Source organism: Canis lupus, chromosome 25 (genome assembly GCF_011100685.1).
Source record: "Canis lupus familiaris isolate Mischka breed German Shepherd chromosome 25, alternate assembly UU_Cfam_GSD_1.0, whole genome shotgun sequence".
In the NCBI taxonomy this organism is placed as follows: Eukaryota; Metazoa; Chordata; class Mammalia; order Carnivora; family Canidae; genus Canis; species Canis lupus.
This window is the reverse complement of record NC_049246.1, coordinates 13,646,003-13,661,064: the sequence shown is the minus strand read 5'-3', so window position 1 is coordinate 13,661,064 and position 15,062 is coordinate 13,646,003. Positions and strand designations below refer to the sequence as shown.

At 39.5% G+C, this 15,062-nt stretch overlaps 1 protein-coding gene and 1 long non-coding RNA gene across 15 annotated transcripts in view; one reads left to right on the top strand and one right to left on the bottom strand.

Moving 5' to 3' along the window:
* ATP8A2 (ATPase phospholipid transporting 8A2) overlaps positions 1-15,062 on the top strand; it is a 574,503-nt gene that overhangs the window by 468,783 nt on the left and 90,658 nt on the right. The gene's annotated exons all lie outside the window — the stretch shown is intronic.
* Positions 1-15,062, bottom strand: part of LOC111092272 — a 44,194-nt gene that overhangs the window by 7,269 nt on the left and 21,863 nt on the right. Inside the window, exon 3 of one of the 2 annotated variants that reach the window (XR_005378454.1) lies at positions 6,290-6,507. This is a non-coding gene — a long non-coding RNA (uncharacterized LOC111092272). Of the gene's footprint in view, positions 1-6,080; positions 6,508-15,062 lie in introns of those variants that run through there. The other variant, XR_005378453.1, reaches the window with a different exon arrangement.

Genomic DNA, 15,062 nt, shown 5'->3' with positions numbered 1-15,062 from the left:
AAGCAATCATTTCATGAATCCCTGGGATGGGGACGTGTTGATCTCTAAGGACCCTTTCAGCTGCACAGTAGTGATGACATTTTCTTACCACAAAGACATTACTTGATTAGCAGGCCTCTCAGAGATTTTTTTTTTCCAATTTTCTTTTTGCCATTATAGTCTTTCTTTATCCACCCTTCATGACTTTTTTTAATCCTTACTTTATGTCCAATCCAAGGATAGATCTGTGCTTTCAGCCATCATATATCGTACTATACTCCTAGATAACCACCGTAGAATATAGAGCCAGTGTAGATTTTGTCTGAGTTCTGTGATAGTCCAAAGCATGATATGATAGAGCCAGCTCTTCAAGTAGAAGTAGGATCTCACCTGTTCTTTCCAGGAGTTAAACTATCCTATTGCATTGCTTTTTTAGTCTAAGCCTTTGACTTTATTTCTATATCCCTGGCAGATTTTTTTTTCAGATAAGATTTTGTGATAACAGATCAGCTCTATGGTCTAGTATCTCCCCTAACAGACTCTCATAATTAAAGTAATTTATATAAATATCGTGATTTGAGATCAACCTTTGAAATCTCATTGAGAAATAACCCCTCAATGCCTAACGGCTGCCTACTGAAATACACCATATTTGTTCCTGTGTCTGTTGCAGCAGATCTTCTAATGTCATGGTTCTGATGATTTCTGAAAGTCAGCCACTGCTGTGCACTGGCAATGTGTGCAACTCTGTTCTGAGCACGTTGGGCTGTGGTAACAGTGACTTAGGTATGTTGAGCATAGTTTCACTCATCACGTTGTCTTGTCCAGACCTGCGCATGGGTACTTTCATCTCTACAACTTCTTTTCTCATGAGGAAGTAATGAAGCAGTGATCTGCCTCCCTATGCAGAATAGACAAGGGTGTCCCTGAGGCCTCAAGTCCCCCGTAGGTGTCTTGTAACAGCATTCCACAACAGCTGTTCTGTTTTAAGGCTGAGCACACTCAACAAATTCCAGACACCCCATGGCTGCTGCAGTTGCTTAATGGTTAGCTTCGGGCTTCACTTGGTTCAGGCCTCAAGGGAACTGAGTCAAAGCTGACATGACTTACTGTTCAGGCAACAATTTCCAAAGAGAGAAAACATTTCAAATGCCAACTGACTGCTGCTTTCTTCTGAAGAAACGGACTTTAGAGGAACAGCTCTTCCAGGCAGTCACAATCTTAGTTCCATTTACTTGAACAGCATTTTAGTTTCCTGGCCCTTTCATAGTGGGGACATTTGGCTCAATGATTTTGATTTTGTGTGTGTGTGATGGTTAACTTTTAAATAACAAGCAATAAAGTAGAAAATATTATTTGGATGATAAAAGGAGCAAACAGTGTTAAGGAGTGTTTTAAAAACTAAATATCTTATTCAGGGCTTGCCTTGAACTTGAAGATATTTCTTTACCAGTAATATCCATAGATTAAATCTTTATTTAAATCTGATACATTTTAGCTGAGTATGAAAGCTTTGCAAATGTACATTAGAGCTGTTGACTTATTTATCTTCTCATTTATTTAGTTTATGTAAAAGAAAACTCTAAATACATGTTGATGTTATGATAGTAATAATTATTCCAGGTAAGTAGTTTCACAAGTTTAATGATGTGAGTTCCCAGAATAATGTAGCTAATAAAAAATATAATTATGACTATCCATGTCATATTTTAGTTTATATTCTAATCATTTCCATTTGTAAGTATACAATTCATTGACATTAGGTATATTCATCATGTTGTACAACCATCACCACTGTCCATCTCCAGAATTTTCTCACCATCCCAATCAGAAAATCTGTACATATTAAATAATAATTCTTTATTCCACCTTGTCCCCAGATCCTATTATACTTTGTGTCTCTCAGAATTTGCCTAGACTAGGCACCTCATATATAAAGTAGAATTTTACAATACTGGTCCTTTGTGTCTTACTGATGATTTCACTTAACATGTCCATCCATGTTGTAGGACGTGTCAGAATTCCTTTCCTTTTTAAGACTGAATAACATTACTCTACTGAATGGTTTGTAAAAGAGGAAACAAGTTTTCCTTGATCTTCTTAGGGTCCCTGGCTAGGTCTGAAAATTAAACTGATTAACAGGATAGAAGCATACAAATTCATTTATGTAAGTTTCATGTCACATGGGAGCAATCATAAGGCCATAAAGACCCAAAGAAATGGTTCAACCTGAGTGTTTCTCTGCTAGGTTTGGGGAAGAGTGAAAGATTAGAAAGATATGATAGGGCCCAGAGTATGAGCCAAGTGTAGTAAACTGGGGGGTGTTTAACAAGGCTGTGTGTTTGAAATCTTTGCAGCGTGTCCATGTTCCTTTACTCTGGACCTAGGGAGGACACTTCTCACATGAGAGTCCTATGACCTGCTTCAGGGGAGAAGGGTAGAAGGAGGTCAGAAAGAACCTCTCTTCTACCATTTTCTCAATCTCCTTCAGCTTAAAATATTTACTATGCCTAGATGCCGTATTTTCCAGCCAGCATTTCTTGAACCCCATGACTGTATGCCACATTTTGTTTATTAACTCATCTGTAGATGAACATTGGTGTTGTTTCCACTTTGGGGCCATGGTGAATAATACTGCCATGAACACTGGTGTGCAAGTTTCTGTTTTAGTGTCAATTTATTTTGAAATGTGCTTTACTCTTTCCCTTATGATAGGAAATACTAAAGATTTCTAAAGTGGTCCAGTATTAGCCTTTTTGTTCTTTTCAAATGAAATCATCATTCAGTGGGCCTAAGCTTCCTATCTGAGGGTTTAGGTTGACTAGTTAAGAGAACTGTGTCTTCGGGCCTCATTGTAAACACCATCTCAACATGATCACAGGACCATTCTCGGCACCCAGGAATGAGTAAGTAAATACGAAGAGCAGACTAATTATCCCCCTTAGATAACACTGGGAGATTTGTGAAGGAGGTGTTTATGTCAATGTGGTGTCTTGCTTGTGGATAAAAGATTCCCCTGTTTTCTGGGAAGTTTGCCTCCCAGGCACTGTCAATCCTGAATCGTCCCGGGGCCTGGGCCCCTTGAATCACTGTGTCCAGGCTGTGATGCTGTAGACCATGTGGCCGCCAAAACGCATGCCCTGGGCTTCTGAGGTTCTGTGCAGAAATTCAGTCTTCTTGAGGCCCGACTATCACATTCCCAGCCACACGTGTGAGCCAAGCCTGAGTTAAGTGGAAAGCTAGTAGAAGGAGTTGGCAGCCTCAGATTTCTCTCCCTCTTAATTCCTGTGTTTGAAAAACATGGAATAAAACATGTTGTCTGGCCTTAGCTTGTGATTAGGTCTGTACTGGGGCCTGATGAATGTGTTTTTGGTGTTGTCTTCCAGTCAGGGAAACATACTGTTTTGCTCCCAAGGCTGAATGAAGGTGGGGGTCTTTACTCAATATCATCGAATATTAATACAGTAATAACAACTGAGCTTATAATAAAGAATTGTGACCTTTCAAATTATCTGGACTGTCTGCTGTATGTCACATTTTACCTTTCTAGAGAAGTGCTAATTCATGTTAAGTCCGCCTGAGAGATTTGTTTAATGAGCAGATTAAACGGATGATTATCCCTCTCTTCATTTTTTTTTTTTTTTTAAAGGAAGGGCTTCTTGTGATGCCCCTCCGCTATTTGGCACAGGAACACAGAGGGGTCTTTTTAAAATTACCCCTGCAGGGTCACTGGGACCCAAGCTGTTTGCTTCATTAAACCCTGGTGGCTTCCTTGGAGCCAGTCCCTTCCAAACAGCCCTGACACAATTGTATCTAAATTAGCATCTGACTGACCCTCCCCCCCAACTCTCCTTTTTTTTAAGCTCCAGCTGACAGGGATTGGCAAAAGATGTTAATTGGTTGGGCCTGGCTCTGAACAATAGACTTGCCAAGATGACAAAAGGACTAATGTTTCTTTCAATATGCACCCAGATTCACATTAAGTACCTCTTTTAATTACCAGGAATTATTGTAATGCCTGGTCAATGGAATAATTGACCCTCAACAGCTAGTGCTTATTCTGTAATAAATAATGGCACAGGCCTCGTCAGAGTAGCAGGTACTAGGGTGATTTGTAGGGACTGAAAAGGGATTTTCTCAGCCAGCGTTCTGTGATGTACCAAGACAGCCCAGTGGGAGTCTGAGACGGGACTAATTTGGGCTTACCCAGGAGGAAATGTGCTGAGAGCCATTAGAATCTATCCTCAGAAACAGAAAGGAACACATAAAGGAATGAGTTAGGAATTTGAAAGAAACTAGTTAGTAGCTTGGCAGTTTAGGACTCATGTGGTCAGTGAGAAGATCTGGGGCAAAAGGCCCCCCCACCTGGCCCAGGTAGAAACGTTCCAAAGCTTCTACACATGAAGGTTCATTTCCAGCCCATACTTCAGTCCTCCCCTCCCCCTCTTTAGAAAAAGGGACATTTGACTTCAAATGTTGGGTCAAATGAGTCCCAAAACTCGGTGTCACCTCCTTCTCTCTTATCATAAATCATAAGCTATCTTACAGGTAATTTTGTATGGTACTGAGGTTGTTAGAGAAGTGTTTTCTTTTTTTAAAAAATTAACTGTTGGGATGGGATGGGATGGGATGGAATGGCAAGGTATATACTACCTCGTAAAATCTACTTTGCAGTTTATGTCCAAATTTTAATCAAGGTTATATTTTAAACTAGCAGCCCTTTATCCCCATCATAAATGCCCACCGGACACTACCTTGTGCTTGGTATTTCACATGGAGCTTCTGTGTAGTGATTGTAACAGCTCAATCTAAGCATGAGTGTTTGTGAGACCCCTGAAAGGCTATAGCTGGGTCCTTTCACCTGTGAGGTCAGTCAGAACCAGGTCCTCATCTTACCTGAGTTACAGTCAACCAATGTGACCTTTAAAGAAGTTCCTATGGGATCCCTGGGTGGCTCAGTGGTTTAGCACCTGCCTTTGGCCCAGGGCTTGATCCCGGAGTCCTGGGATCTATTCTCACATTGGGCTCCCTGCATGGAGCCTGCTTCTCCCTCTGCATGTGTCTCTGCCTCTCTCTCTCTCTCTCTCTCTCTCTCTCTCTGTGTCTTATGGATAAATAAATAAAGTCTTTTTAAAAATTTTTTAAAAATAAAAAAAATAAAGAAGTTCCTAAAACTTAAGTTTCAGCCTTAAAAAGGAAGTAAAATGCCTACCTCATAAATGAGCTCATCTATTATTTTATTCAATATGGCATCAGGTAAGTAGTAGCACACCCTGCGCCATCTGTTATAATTATTGTCCCAGGATTGCAACGCCAGGAAGTGATGGAGATACAGACTGTATGACTGTACTGCTGCTATTTGACTCTTTAAGCCTAAGCTTTTCCAGGATGCTCCATTGTTTGTTAAGCCATCCCTAAAGTTTCAGAGAAAATTTGACAATACTTCAAAAATGGTGAAAAATAAAATAGTAATGCTTACTTTCATCTTTAAAAACAGGAGAAGAGGGCAGCCCAGGTGGCTCAGCAGTTTAGTGCCTCCTTCAGCCCAGGGCCTGGTCCTGGAGACCCGGAATAGAGTCCCACGTCAGGCTCCCTGCATGGAGCCTGCTTCTCCCTCTGCCTGTGTCTCTGCCTCTCTCTCTCTCTCTCTCTCTCTCTCTCTCTCTCATAAATAAATAAATAATCTTTTAAAATAAATAAGTAAAAACAGAAGAAGAGAAAAAATGTCAAATATAATTAAAAATTCAAAAGTACATTCTCATCTTGGTCAGGAAATTATTTTCCTTTCATAAAACTGGAAATTCATTTATTTCTAACAAGTTTCTTTCTTTCTTTTTTTTTTAAGATTTTATTTATTCATGAGAGACATAGAAAGAGACAGAGACAGAGGCAGAGGGAGAAGCAGGCTCCCTGCAGGGAGCCTGATGTGGGACTCAATCCCAGGACTCCAGGATCCATGACCTGAGCCAAAGGCAGATGCTCAACCACTGAGCCACCCAAATGCTCCATCTCTAGCAAGTTTCTATCAGGGAAAGGAAAACATTGAAGCAGAGTATTAATTGCTGGTTCTCAAGGTAGCTGTATGTTTCCCATGAAGAAAAGGTACAATTTTTGAAGAGATTGCATAGGCATATGCTAATGCCTGAACATGATAGAAAGGATCTTTTAATTTCAAATGCCTCAATTAGAGGTTGATATTTGTATTCATTTGGATGTTTGATCTTCAGGTTAATAGGTTCAGTCTTTAAGAATTAAGTTTTCTTAGGTTCTGTGGATAAATATAAAAAATGACTAACAACAACAAAAGCACCTGAATTTCTTGAAGTGACTTGAGTTGGGGAGATGATGTAGAGTACCAAGTCTTTCTGAGATTCTCTATGAGAAACCTTGGTTTTTCTCATGGAGAGCAGACTCTTGGGTGGAAAACATTCTGACTGTTCAGCAAAATCCAAAGTTCTGGTCCAGCTTTATTCAGCAGTTCTGAGTCCTTGGGCAGTTTAGCCAGTCACCCAGGCTCTGTTTCCTCAACTGTAAAATGAAGGGATAGAACAAGATGACCTCCTAAAACTCAAGTTGATGTATAAAGTAAATATCACAGCACCAGACCAAAAGACATTCCAGTCATCATCTCACTTGACATTTATGCTAGTATATATTCATGGTCACCTTCTACTTCTTAAAACTCTTTTCTCTTGACACCCAAGTTATGTCTCTTGCCTAACTTCCTATCCATGTCTTTCCACCTCATTTGCTGGTTCTTCTTTTCCTTTCTGGCCATTATGTGTGGTGTTTTAGTTCAGTTGCATCCTTCATGGGCTTCTTATCACTTCCTGTGACCATTTCTTCAATTGCTGTGCTCCAACCAAATATAAATATTTACATTGCAAATGTAAATCCCCAACCCTTACCTCTTCATGGGTACCAGGCTTACATTTTTAAGGACTTCTCACACTTGCCCTCTATGTGTTCATATGGTCACCTAAGATTCAACATACTCAAAAATCAAACTCATGGCTTACAACCTCTGTGCTTAACACATCATTATTCATCTCTGTGTTTAAACATGGAACATGGGATTTTTCATATACTCTTGCTACTCCCTGACCTACACATCCATCTTTTCCCAATCCCATGCTTCTCTTCACCAACATGTCTTGCAAATCCACCTCTCTTCACATTCTCAACTACTATCATGATGATTGTCCCCCTCATCACCTTCTGTTCAACTCTAGCAGTTACTCAGGATGATCCCCATGTCATAACCTCCTTTACTCCATGCTTTACCCTGGAATGCAAACTTGTCACTGCTTAGAAACTTGTTAATAAGGGTCACAGTTATCTACAGGTTGATCTAAGACTCCTTGGAAGGATTTCCAGGAGCCTCACAGTGGAGCCCTTCTGTACCCTGTTTACTACCTCTTTTTCTCACTATACCCTGTGTAGAAACATGCTATGCATTTCCAAGCTTTGGATTATGCTATTTTCCCTATGGAGTGCCTGTCTTCCTCTTCCCTCAATTGCTAAGGTTTGGCTCACCTTTCAAGGTCCAAACCCTTATCATTAGTGTTTTACCATGACAGGAATTTCTACCTGGGTGGAGTTTTCCAGACTTCCCAGCAAAATTCAGCTTTTTCTCTATGCCAACCCATAGCTCGTAAGTGTTTTTGCTGGAAGAATGTCTGTTATGCGTTGTTATCATTAAGAGGTTGTGTATCAGGGTCTAACCAGGAATACAGAAGCCAGGCTAATTATTTAAAATAGCATATTTTAATTCAAAGAATTGATTGTGGAAGTAATATAGGGTCTGAGAGAGAACCCAGAGGTGAACCACAATAGAAAGTCCCTACCACCGTAGGCTGGAAGACCAAAGGGAAGAGGCCATTAGTATCAGCTTAGGAGCTGGGTCACTCTGCAGAGGGGGATTCCTGATGGGTCTGTCCAGCTGGAGCCATATTCCCAGTGGAAGCATGGCCACTTCTGGAGACCTTCAGGCAGAGAAGAGAAACCCTGACTTATCTATCCCTTCTTCCCACTCTCCGATCTCTTGCCAGAAGCTCCCATTGCAGAACCCAGTTGGAGCTACCAGAACTTGCAGCCTGCAGGGGTCAGGCCTGTGAAAGACAGCAAAGCAAGGCTGTGCAGAGGGGTTTAAGTACAGGAGAGACCAAACACAGGCACAGGTTGTATTTTGTCTCCTTAACATATATAAAGTTGCTTAAAAACAGATTTCAGTTGACTTGCTTTTGTAACCCTAGTGCCTAGCACGAAGAAAGGTTTAATAAATATTTAGTGAATCAAAGTGAACTCTACAGTTTCCTTCCAAGACTAAAATTATGCTTTCACTACCAGTGTATTACCTCCATTTATCATAATGTTGAAACAAAAACATGAAATATTTCCATGAAATTTTTCTTTATAAAATCATAGGTTTTGTGTAATTATTTACTTAAACCCAGGCTTTAGTTCAATCTCAACTCTGTTCCTTTATTAACATTAAGCCCATGCTATTTATCAGCTCTGGGTTGGTTCTGAAAACTTTTCCACCAACTGTGAGTCAGATTAAAATACAGGAAGGGAAATGGAGACATTGATTTAATAAATGCTAACAATGTGAGAGAAAAAGAAAAAAATGTTGTTGTGGGCAATTTTCACATAACTCATCCTAAATATGCCTTTGAACAGGCTCCTACACTGGTCTATGGCCAGGCTCCCCTGTACCCCTCAGGATAGAGCTTCAAAAGGAGTGTAGCATCCTCACGGAGGGAGGTGGAAGGCTGGCTGGCCAGTCCCAGCGTCCCTTTTTAAGTTGTCTTGCTTTCCCTCAGAGAGTCATTCCAAAGAAGAAAGGCCATCACCACAGCACCTGTGGCTGTGGCATTCAGACGCATGTGCCTTCAGAGGTCACACTCCTGCTTAAGAAGCAGCTTCCAGTGTTACTCTTCTGGTGACTCCTGCCTGCTACAAAATCCTATTGATTGGATGGGCTGGACATAGGGTTAGAACTTCAAATGTGTTGCAGGATCGAATATTCGAGGCATATGGCCAAGCAGGGTCAGAGGACATCTTAGTGAACATCCCAAGCCCTTTGTTTCCACAGGAGGAAATGGAAGCTCAGGAGAGGTGAGGGTTACTCACAGCCCATAACTTGATGCAGCATACCAGGCCTGGAAGAGAGCTCATGCCATACCTTGCCCATGGTTGTTTTTCTTTTGCCACACAAGCTTCAGAAGTTGTGTGAAACCCTCACCTTGAACAGAATGTTGCAGTGTTGTCACTGTCCATGTTAGTGAATTAATTTGCTTTTCTCCTTTGTATGTGTCTCCCCTTATTTCTAATCGAGTTGTTTTCTGTCCCTTTTATTAGCTTATTTTAGTTTTGGACTCTGAGACCATATATTGAACACTTGCTGGGCTCCAATGTTCTGTGTCTGTGTTTCCTGTTTTGTTTTGTTTTGTTTTGTTTTGTTTTGTTTTTCCCAGCACCATGTCCTTCCCTTTCAGTCCAGTTGCTCTCATCCCCAATTCCTTAAATCCCACACTCCCTCTGACTCCTTACTGCACGAACAGGCTACTAAGCTCAGAAGGGTTGCATCTAGCCACCCTGCCTGGTAGCAACCTCTACATGTAGGTGGAATTTGTGTGTCTTTGAGATTGTCATCCAATTCAACTCTTGGCCAAGAGCAGTGGTCTCCTCTGTCCCAGGAGCAGTATGGGTGGAATTCACCAAAGCTGAGCCCAAATGTTTAACATGACGACATTATAATATCCTTATTTTCTTCCTTCCAGTTTCTTCCCCTCCTTTCCTTTCTTCCCCATGTAAAGATTTCTAAACCTGCCGAGAAACAACTTTAATTCTACAGGTTACATTAGTAGATGTCTAATTCAAGCCAAATACTATACTAGTTGTTTTACATTGATTGTATCTGTTCCTTACAGTAACCCTGAAGTGCCAGTTTTAATTTCTGGACTTTATGAAGAAATTGAGAGAGTGATTAAGTAATTTACCCAGTATCACAGAGATGTTAGATGCACAGCTCTGGTTCAGTCCCAGATCTGACTGACTTCAGACCTGCTCATGACCACACTATGTTATCACTATACAGTGTTATGATACATATGATTAACTGGTAACTATACCAATCAGAATTCATATAAATCACCATAATTTCAGGAACAATCCCTAATTAATGTTGACATCAATTATTTGCTAGAAAATTCTATCTTGGCAAAGCTTAAAAACAGCATGGCTTCTACTGTGCTGGCAAGTATTTAAAGAAACCTGTATTCCGCCCCACACCCCACCCCATAAGTATAAAAATAATTTCTTCATAATGGAGTGTATTTTTGTAAAATGTTAGTTGATATTTCATAACAATGGACTGTAACAGAATAAGATAACTTATTTAATTCTAAAATCTCTTAAATATCACAGGATACATTTTTAATCTTTGAGTATTAGAGGCCCCCCAAAAATTGTGGACCATGAAGAAAGAAGATGAGAGAAAATAAGAAAAGGCGGATGTTTAAAGAGAATAATTATCTGTAGAAGGACATATGTTTTTAGATTCAGTGAATTCATCTTTTATGAAGTGGAAATCCTGGCCAAACCACATAAATGAAGTTGAACTGACTGCCAGATAAGGAGCGTTTTAGAAATGAAAAGTCACTGGTAGAGCCTGAAGGATAGGTTTCCCAATACATTCCGATAAAAACAAAATACTTCAAGATGCTAGAGGTACATGAGTGATAGATAAGAGGTTTTCTTGGGAAGAACATCAATCACTAAAATAGGAGGGAGAGAAATTTGTAACAGGAAATGAAGAAGCCAAAATGTTATATTTGTTGATTGGACTATGTATCCTTCCAGCTATGTGATGTTCCAATTACAAAGTTACTTTGTGGGTGACTACATTGTTGCACAAAGAGCAAGATCCACTGGAGAAAAAGACCAAGGTTGTGTAGACCCTTCAACAGAGTGAAAACTCTGTCTGTGGCATCAAAGGGAAACCTAAAAAGAACCTCCTCTCATATCAGAAGGAAACGTTTACATGATAAAATATTACAATGGCGTATTTTAAAGATTTGTTCTAATTTGTGGAAGTTTGAGTCCTCAACTCCCCTAAAATTGATGAATCAGTACCGAGAAGATTTGGGCACAGTGAAAGCAAGGATAGCATGAATTCCTATATCACGATTGGCACTTGTTTCCTATTAATTCCAGCAGCCTGTCGCTGGACATTTCATTTCACTTTGGATCCCACTTGTAACCTGATGTTAGGGGCTACTGTATTTGTTACTGAGATGATTTTAAATTAACTTCTCCTGTTATCATCTTAAAAGAATTATTTAAGAAAGCAAATTGCTATCTAGGGTTTGGCACTAGAAAGGAAGTTAAGCAGCAGGAAGAAGAGATTTAAAATACTATTCCTTTTAGGCAGGGATATTAATACATATGAATCCTGAAAGTCAGTATGGGTACCTGTGTTGATTGAGACTTTATTGAATTGGAGGACAGAGCTGGTTAAGATCGGAAATAATGATTTTGCTTTTTAAAACTGGACTAAGTGCTGCCTGGAAAGTAAATGAAATTCACATTTAAAGAAATGTATATTTTTCCAGATAATGAAGCCATTCGTGTTTTAAAGTATTCTCTTCCAAAACTATACATTGTCCTTTTTACTGGAAATGTTCAGGTGAGCTCATAGTCAGGACTTAGATGTAGGGACAAAAAACAACACACAAAAAGATCTTGGCTAAGGCATTCAGCATTATGGCAAATGACTCATTCTCCTTTTTTTGATTCCTTGTATTTGATCCTTGAGCTAAGGGGTAGACAAAAAGAGCTTGTGAATACTTTTCAAGAGTAAACTATAGGATCTGAGACTATAGGCACATCATGACATCTAGCTCTTGCTAAATACTCTGAAAGTAATATTTGATGAACGCTGTACATACACACACCCTTTAGTAAAGGACAGGAAAGCTAGAGCTGGTCCATTTCTTGAGAGTATTAATATCTTTACAGGTATTCATAAAAGGCAGCCATCCCCATGAGATTGGCTTCCTGTATCCCCAGGAAGTCTTGCCTGTTGGTCTGACACTAGAAATAGCTTGAGGACTTAGACCTTTGCCCACAATTAAAATGATGTCCTAAAATGCACTTTATTTATTTTTTTTTAAGATTTTATTTATTTATTCATGAGAGACAGAGACACAGGCAGAGGGAGAAGCAGGCTCCATGCAGGGAGCCCAACATGGGACTTGATCCCGGGACTCCAGGATCAGGCCCCAGGCCAAAGGCAGGCGCCAAACCACTGAGCCACCCAGGGATCCCCTAGAATGCACTTTAATAAACATTTATTGCATATCTACTATTTGCAAAGCTCTGTGCTTACAATTTAACTGACCAAGGGTTAATTTTTAAATGTAAAACTTTATTTGGTTATTATTGTGACTATTATCTTGATCACAAACTTCTTAGTATGCTTTAAATTTCAGTTTTAAAATATTTTTCTTTCAAATACTTAAATGTACTTGTTATAATATGTATATCACATATTATAAAAATTACCTAAAGCCATTGGCCAGGAATAACAACTTTTAACATTTGAGGTTGGCGTGATTGGGTGTACCACCTCCTTTTTAACTATATTCTGATCATTATACCCAGGAGATTTGAGATATTTAGATTTTATTTTTGTTTTAGGATATAAAAAATAATAATATATTTCTGTACTGAGAAAAATGGTCCAGTAGAGAGGTGCATTCTCTAAGCTCTAAGTTAGAAAGTGCAGTAAAATGGGTAGCCAGCCCTCTGGATTCTCTATCCCTACCCCTGCTATAGTCCTAATAGACCCCATGCTGTTAGAGGAAATTCGCCTTATTCAACTTTCAATTTAGCCCTTAACCTGTCACATCAGCCTACTCCTCTCATCATTCCTGTGAAACTATTCTCACCAAAGTTTGGAGCCAGTTCTTAATTACAATTTCAAAGAACATTTTCCCTTTCTTATAGACCTCTCTATAGTTTGTTGGGTTTTCTTTTTAAAACTCCTTTCTTTTGGGCTGCCTGGGTGGCTCAGTTGGTTAAGCATCTGACTCTTGATTTCAACTCAGGTTATGATCTCAGGGTTGTGAGATCAAGCCCCGGTGTCAGGCCCATGCTGATCATGAAGCCTGCTTAAGATTCTCTCACTCACTCTCCCTCTGCCCCTCCTGTCTGCCCCCTCCCCACACTTATGTGTGTGCACACATGCTCTCTCTCTCAAAATAATAATAATAATAATAATAAATAATAGAATAAAATATTAAAATAAAATAAAATTCACTTTTTTTTTTCCTTTAGAACCATTTTCTCTGGAACTCTGTCTATACTTCAGCTAAGCCTTTGCTTCTTCATTCTAGACTTCCTTTCCCCCTTGGTAACTTATGTGCTAAAGTTCCCCAAAGTTCTGTCCTTAGCCACTGGCTCATTCTTAAATGGTCTTATCTACTCATCTCATTTCCTCGAACATCTCACATAATACTTATGTGTTTAGGAGCTCCAAGTCTAAATCTCTGAAAGGTTAAATCACTGATCTAAGTGCCAGACTCTGGGACCCAGAGTCTTCCAGACTTCCCAACTTGGATGACACACCCATACATCCTGAGTTTCGCATGTATGAGACATCTTCATGTTCCCCTGCACACCCCCTCACCTGTCTGTGTTTCTGTCTCTGTAAATGGCACCACCATCTACCAGCTCACATAGCTAGAGACCAGAATCCTCCCTTTTGTCAGGCTCCTCAATCACCAAGTATGGTAATTCCACTTCTGAAACTTGGCCAAGTCTCCCTGCATTCTATTCTGCATGGCCTCATTGGAATCTCACCATCTCTGGCCAATTTGGCCATAGGAGTCCCCGTTCTACAGCTTGGTCACTGGCTCTTCTGAATATTCCTGAATATTCCCAACATTTTCTTATTTTACTTCTACTTATTTCTGCTCAGAACAAAACTATAAGGATCCAGAGGACAGAAACTCTGTGTCTTTCTCTTATATTCCAAGAAGTAACTCTATCCTGTTTTCACTCTCCACATACACCTAAAAGCAATATCTAATGAATAAGATCTAACAAAACTTAACAGAAAGGCTAAAAGACTTTGACTCCAACAGAATAAGCTAGTGTGAGCTTTTTCATGCTTTGAGCTTTTTTCCCCTTTAAAATGTGTAAAAGATTATCAGATATTTGAAAAAAACTGAACTGAAGGCAATTTCATATTTATGTGTTCCGTTTAATTTATTTACCTGTAAAATCTTGTGCTGGCATGAAAGATTTTATTTATTTATTCATGAGAGACAGAAAGGTGTAGAGACATAGGCAGAGGGAGAAACAGGCTCCTTGCAGGGAACCCGATGTGCGACTTGATCCCAGGACCCAGGATCATGACCCAAACCAAACGTAGATGCTCAACCACTGAGCCACCCAGGCACCCTTGGTGTGAAAGATTTAAGCCTAAAAGCCAAGATATGCTATTTTGATTGATTATATATCAAAGAACAGTATAATATTTACAGTTCGAAGTATAGTTTTGGTGTTTATTTGATCAAATGTGTGTAAAAGCAAAAAGTATATTGTAACACTTCTAAGCTAGAAATAAGTTAATAAATTAAATAATTTTTAAAGGATTTATTTATTTATTTGAGAGAGAGAATGCATGAATGGAGGGAGGAGCAGAGGGAGAGAATTACCAAGCAGACTATACTGAGTATAGACTGTGATGCTGGGCTTAGGCTCATGACCCTGAGATCATGACTTGAGCCAAAACCAAGAGTTGGACACCCAACCAATTGGCCACCCAAGTGCCCTAATAAATTAAATAATTTATTGAGGAAAGAATATATTTCCTTCTGCAATTTAATTTCTTAATGCTTTTGAAATCTAAGAAGAGTGACACTTGTCAAGTTCGGAGAGTAAGAATCAACTACATTTAATTTTGAAGAGTAGGAATTAGTTGCATTTTCAGAGTTGTAGAATATACTAGGAAAATCCTGGCACAGCAATTGCATATATGATATAAAACAGGAAAGTAGAAGTGTGCCACA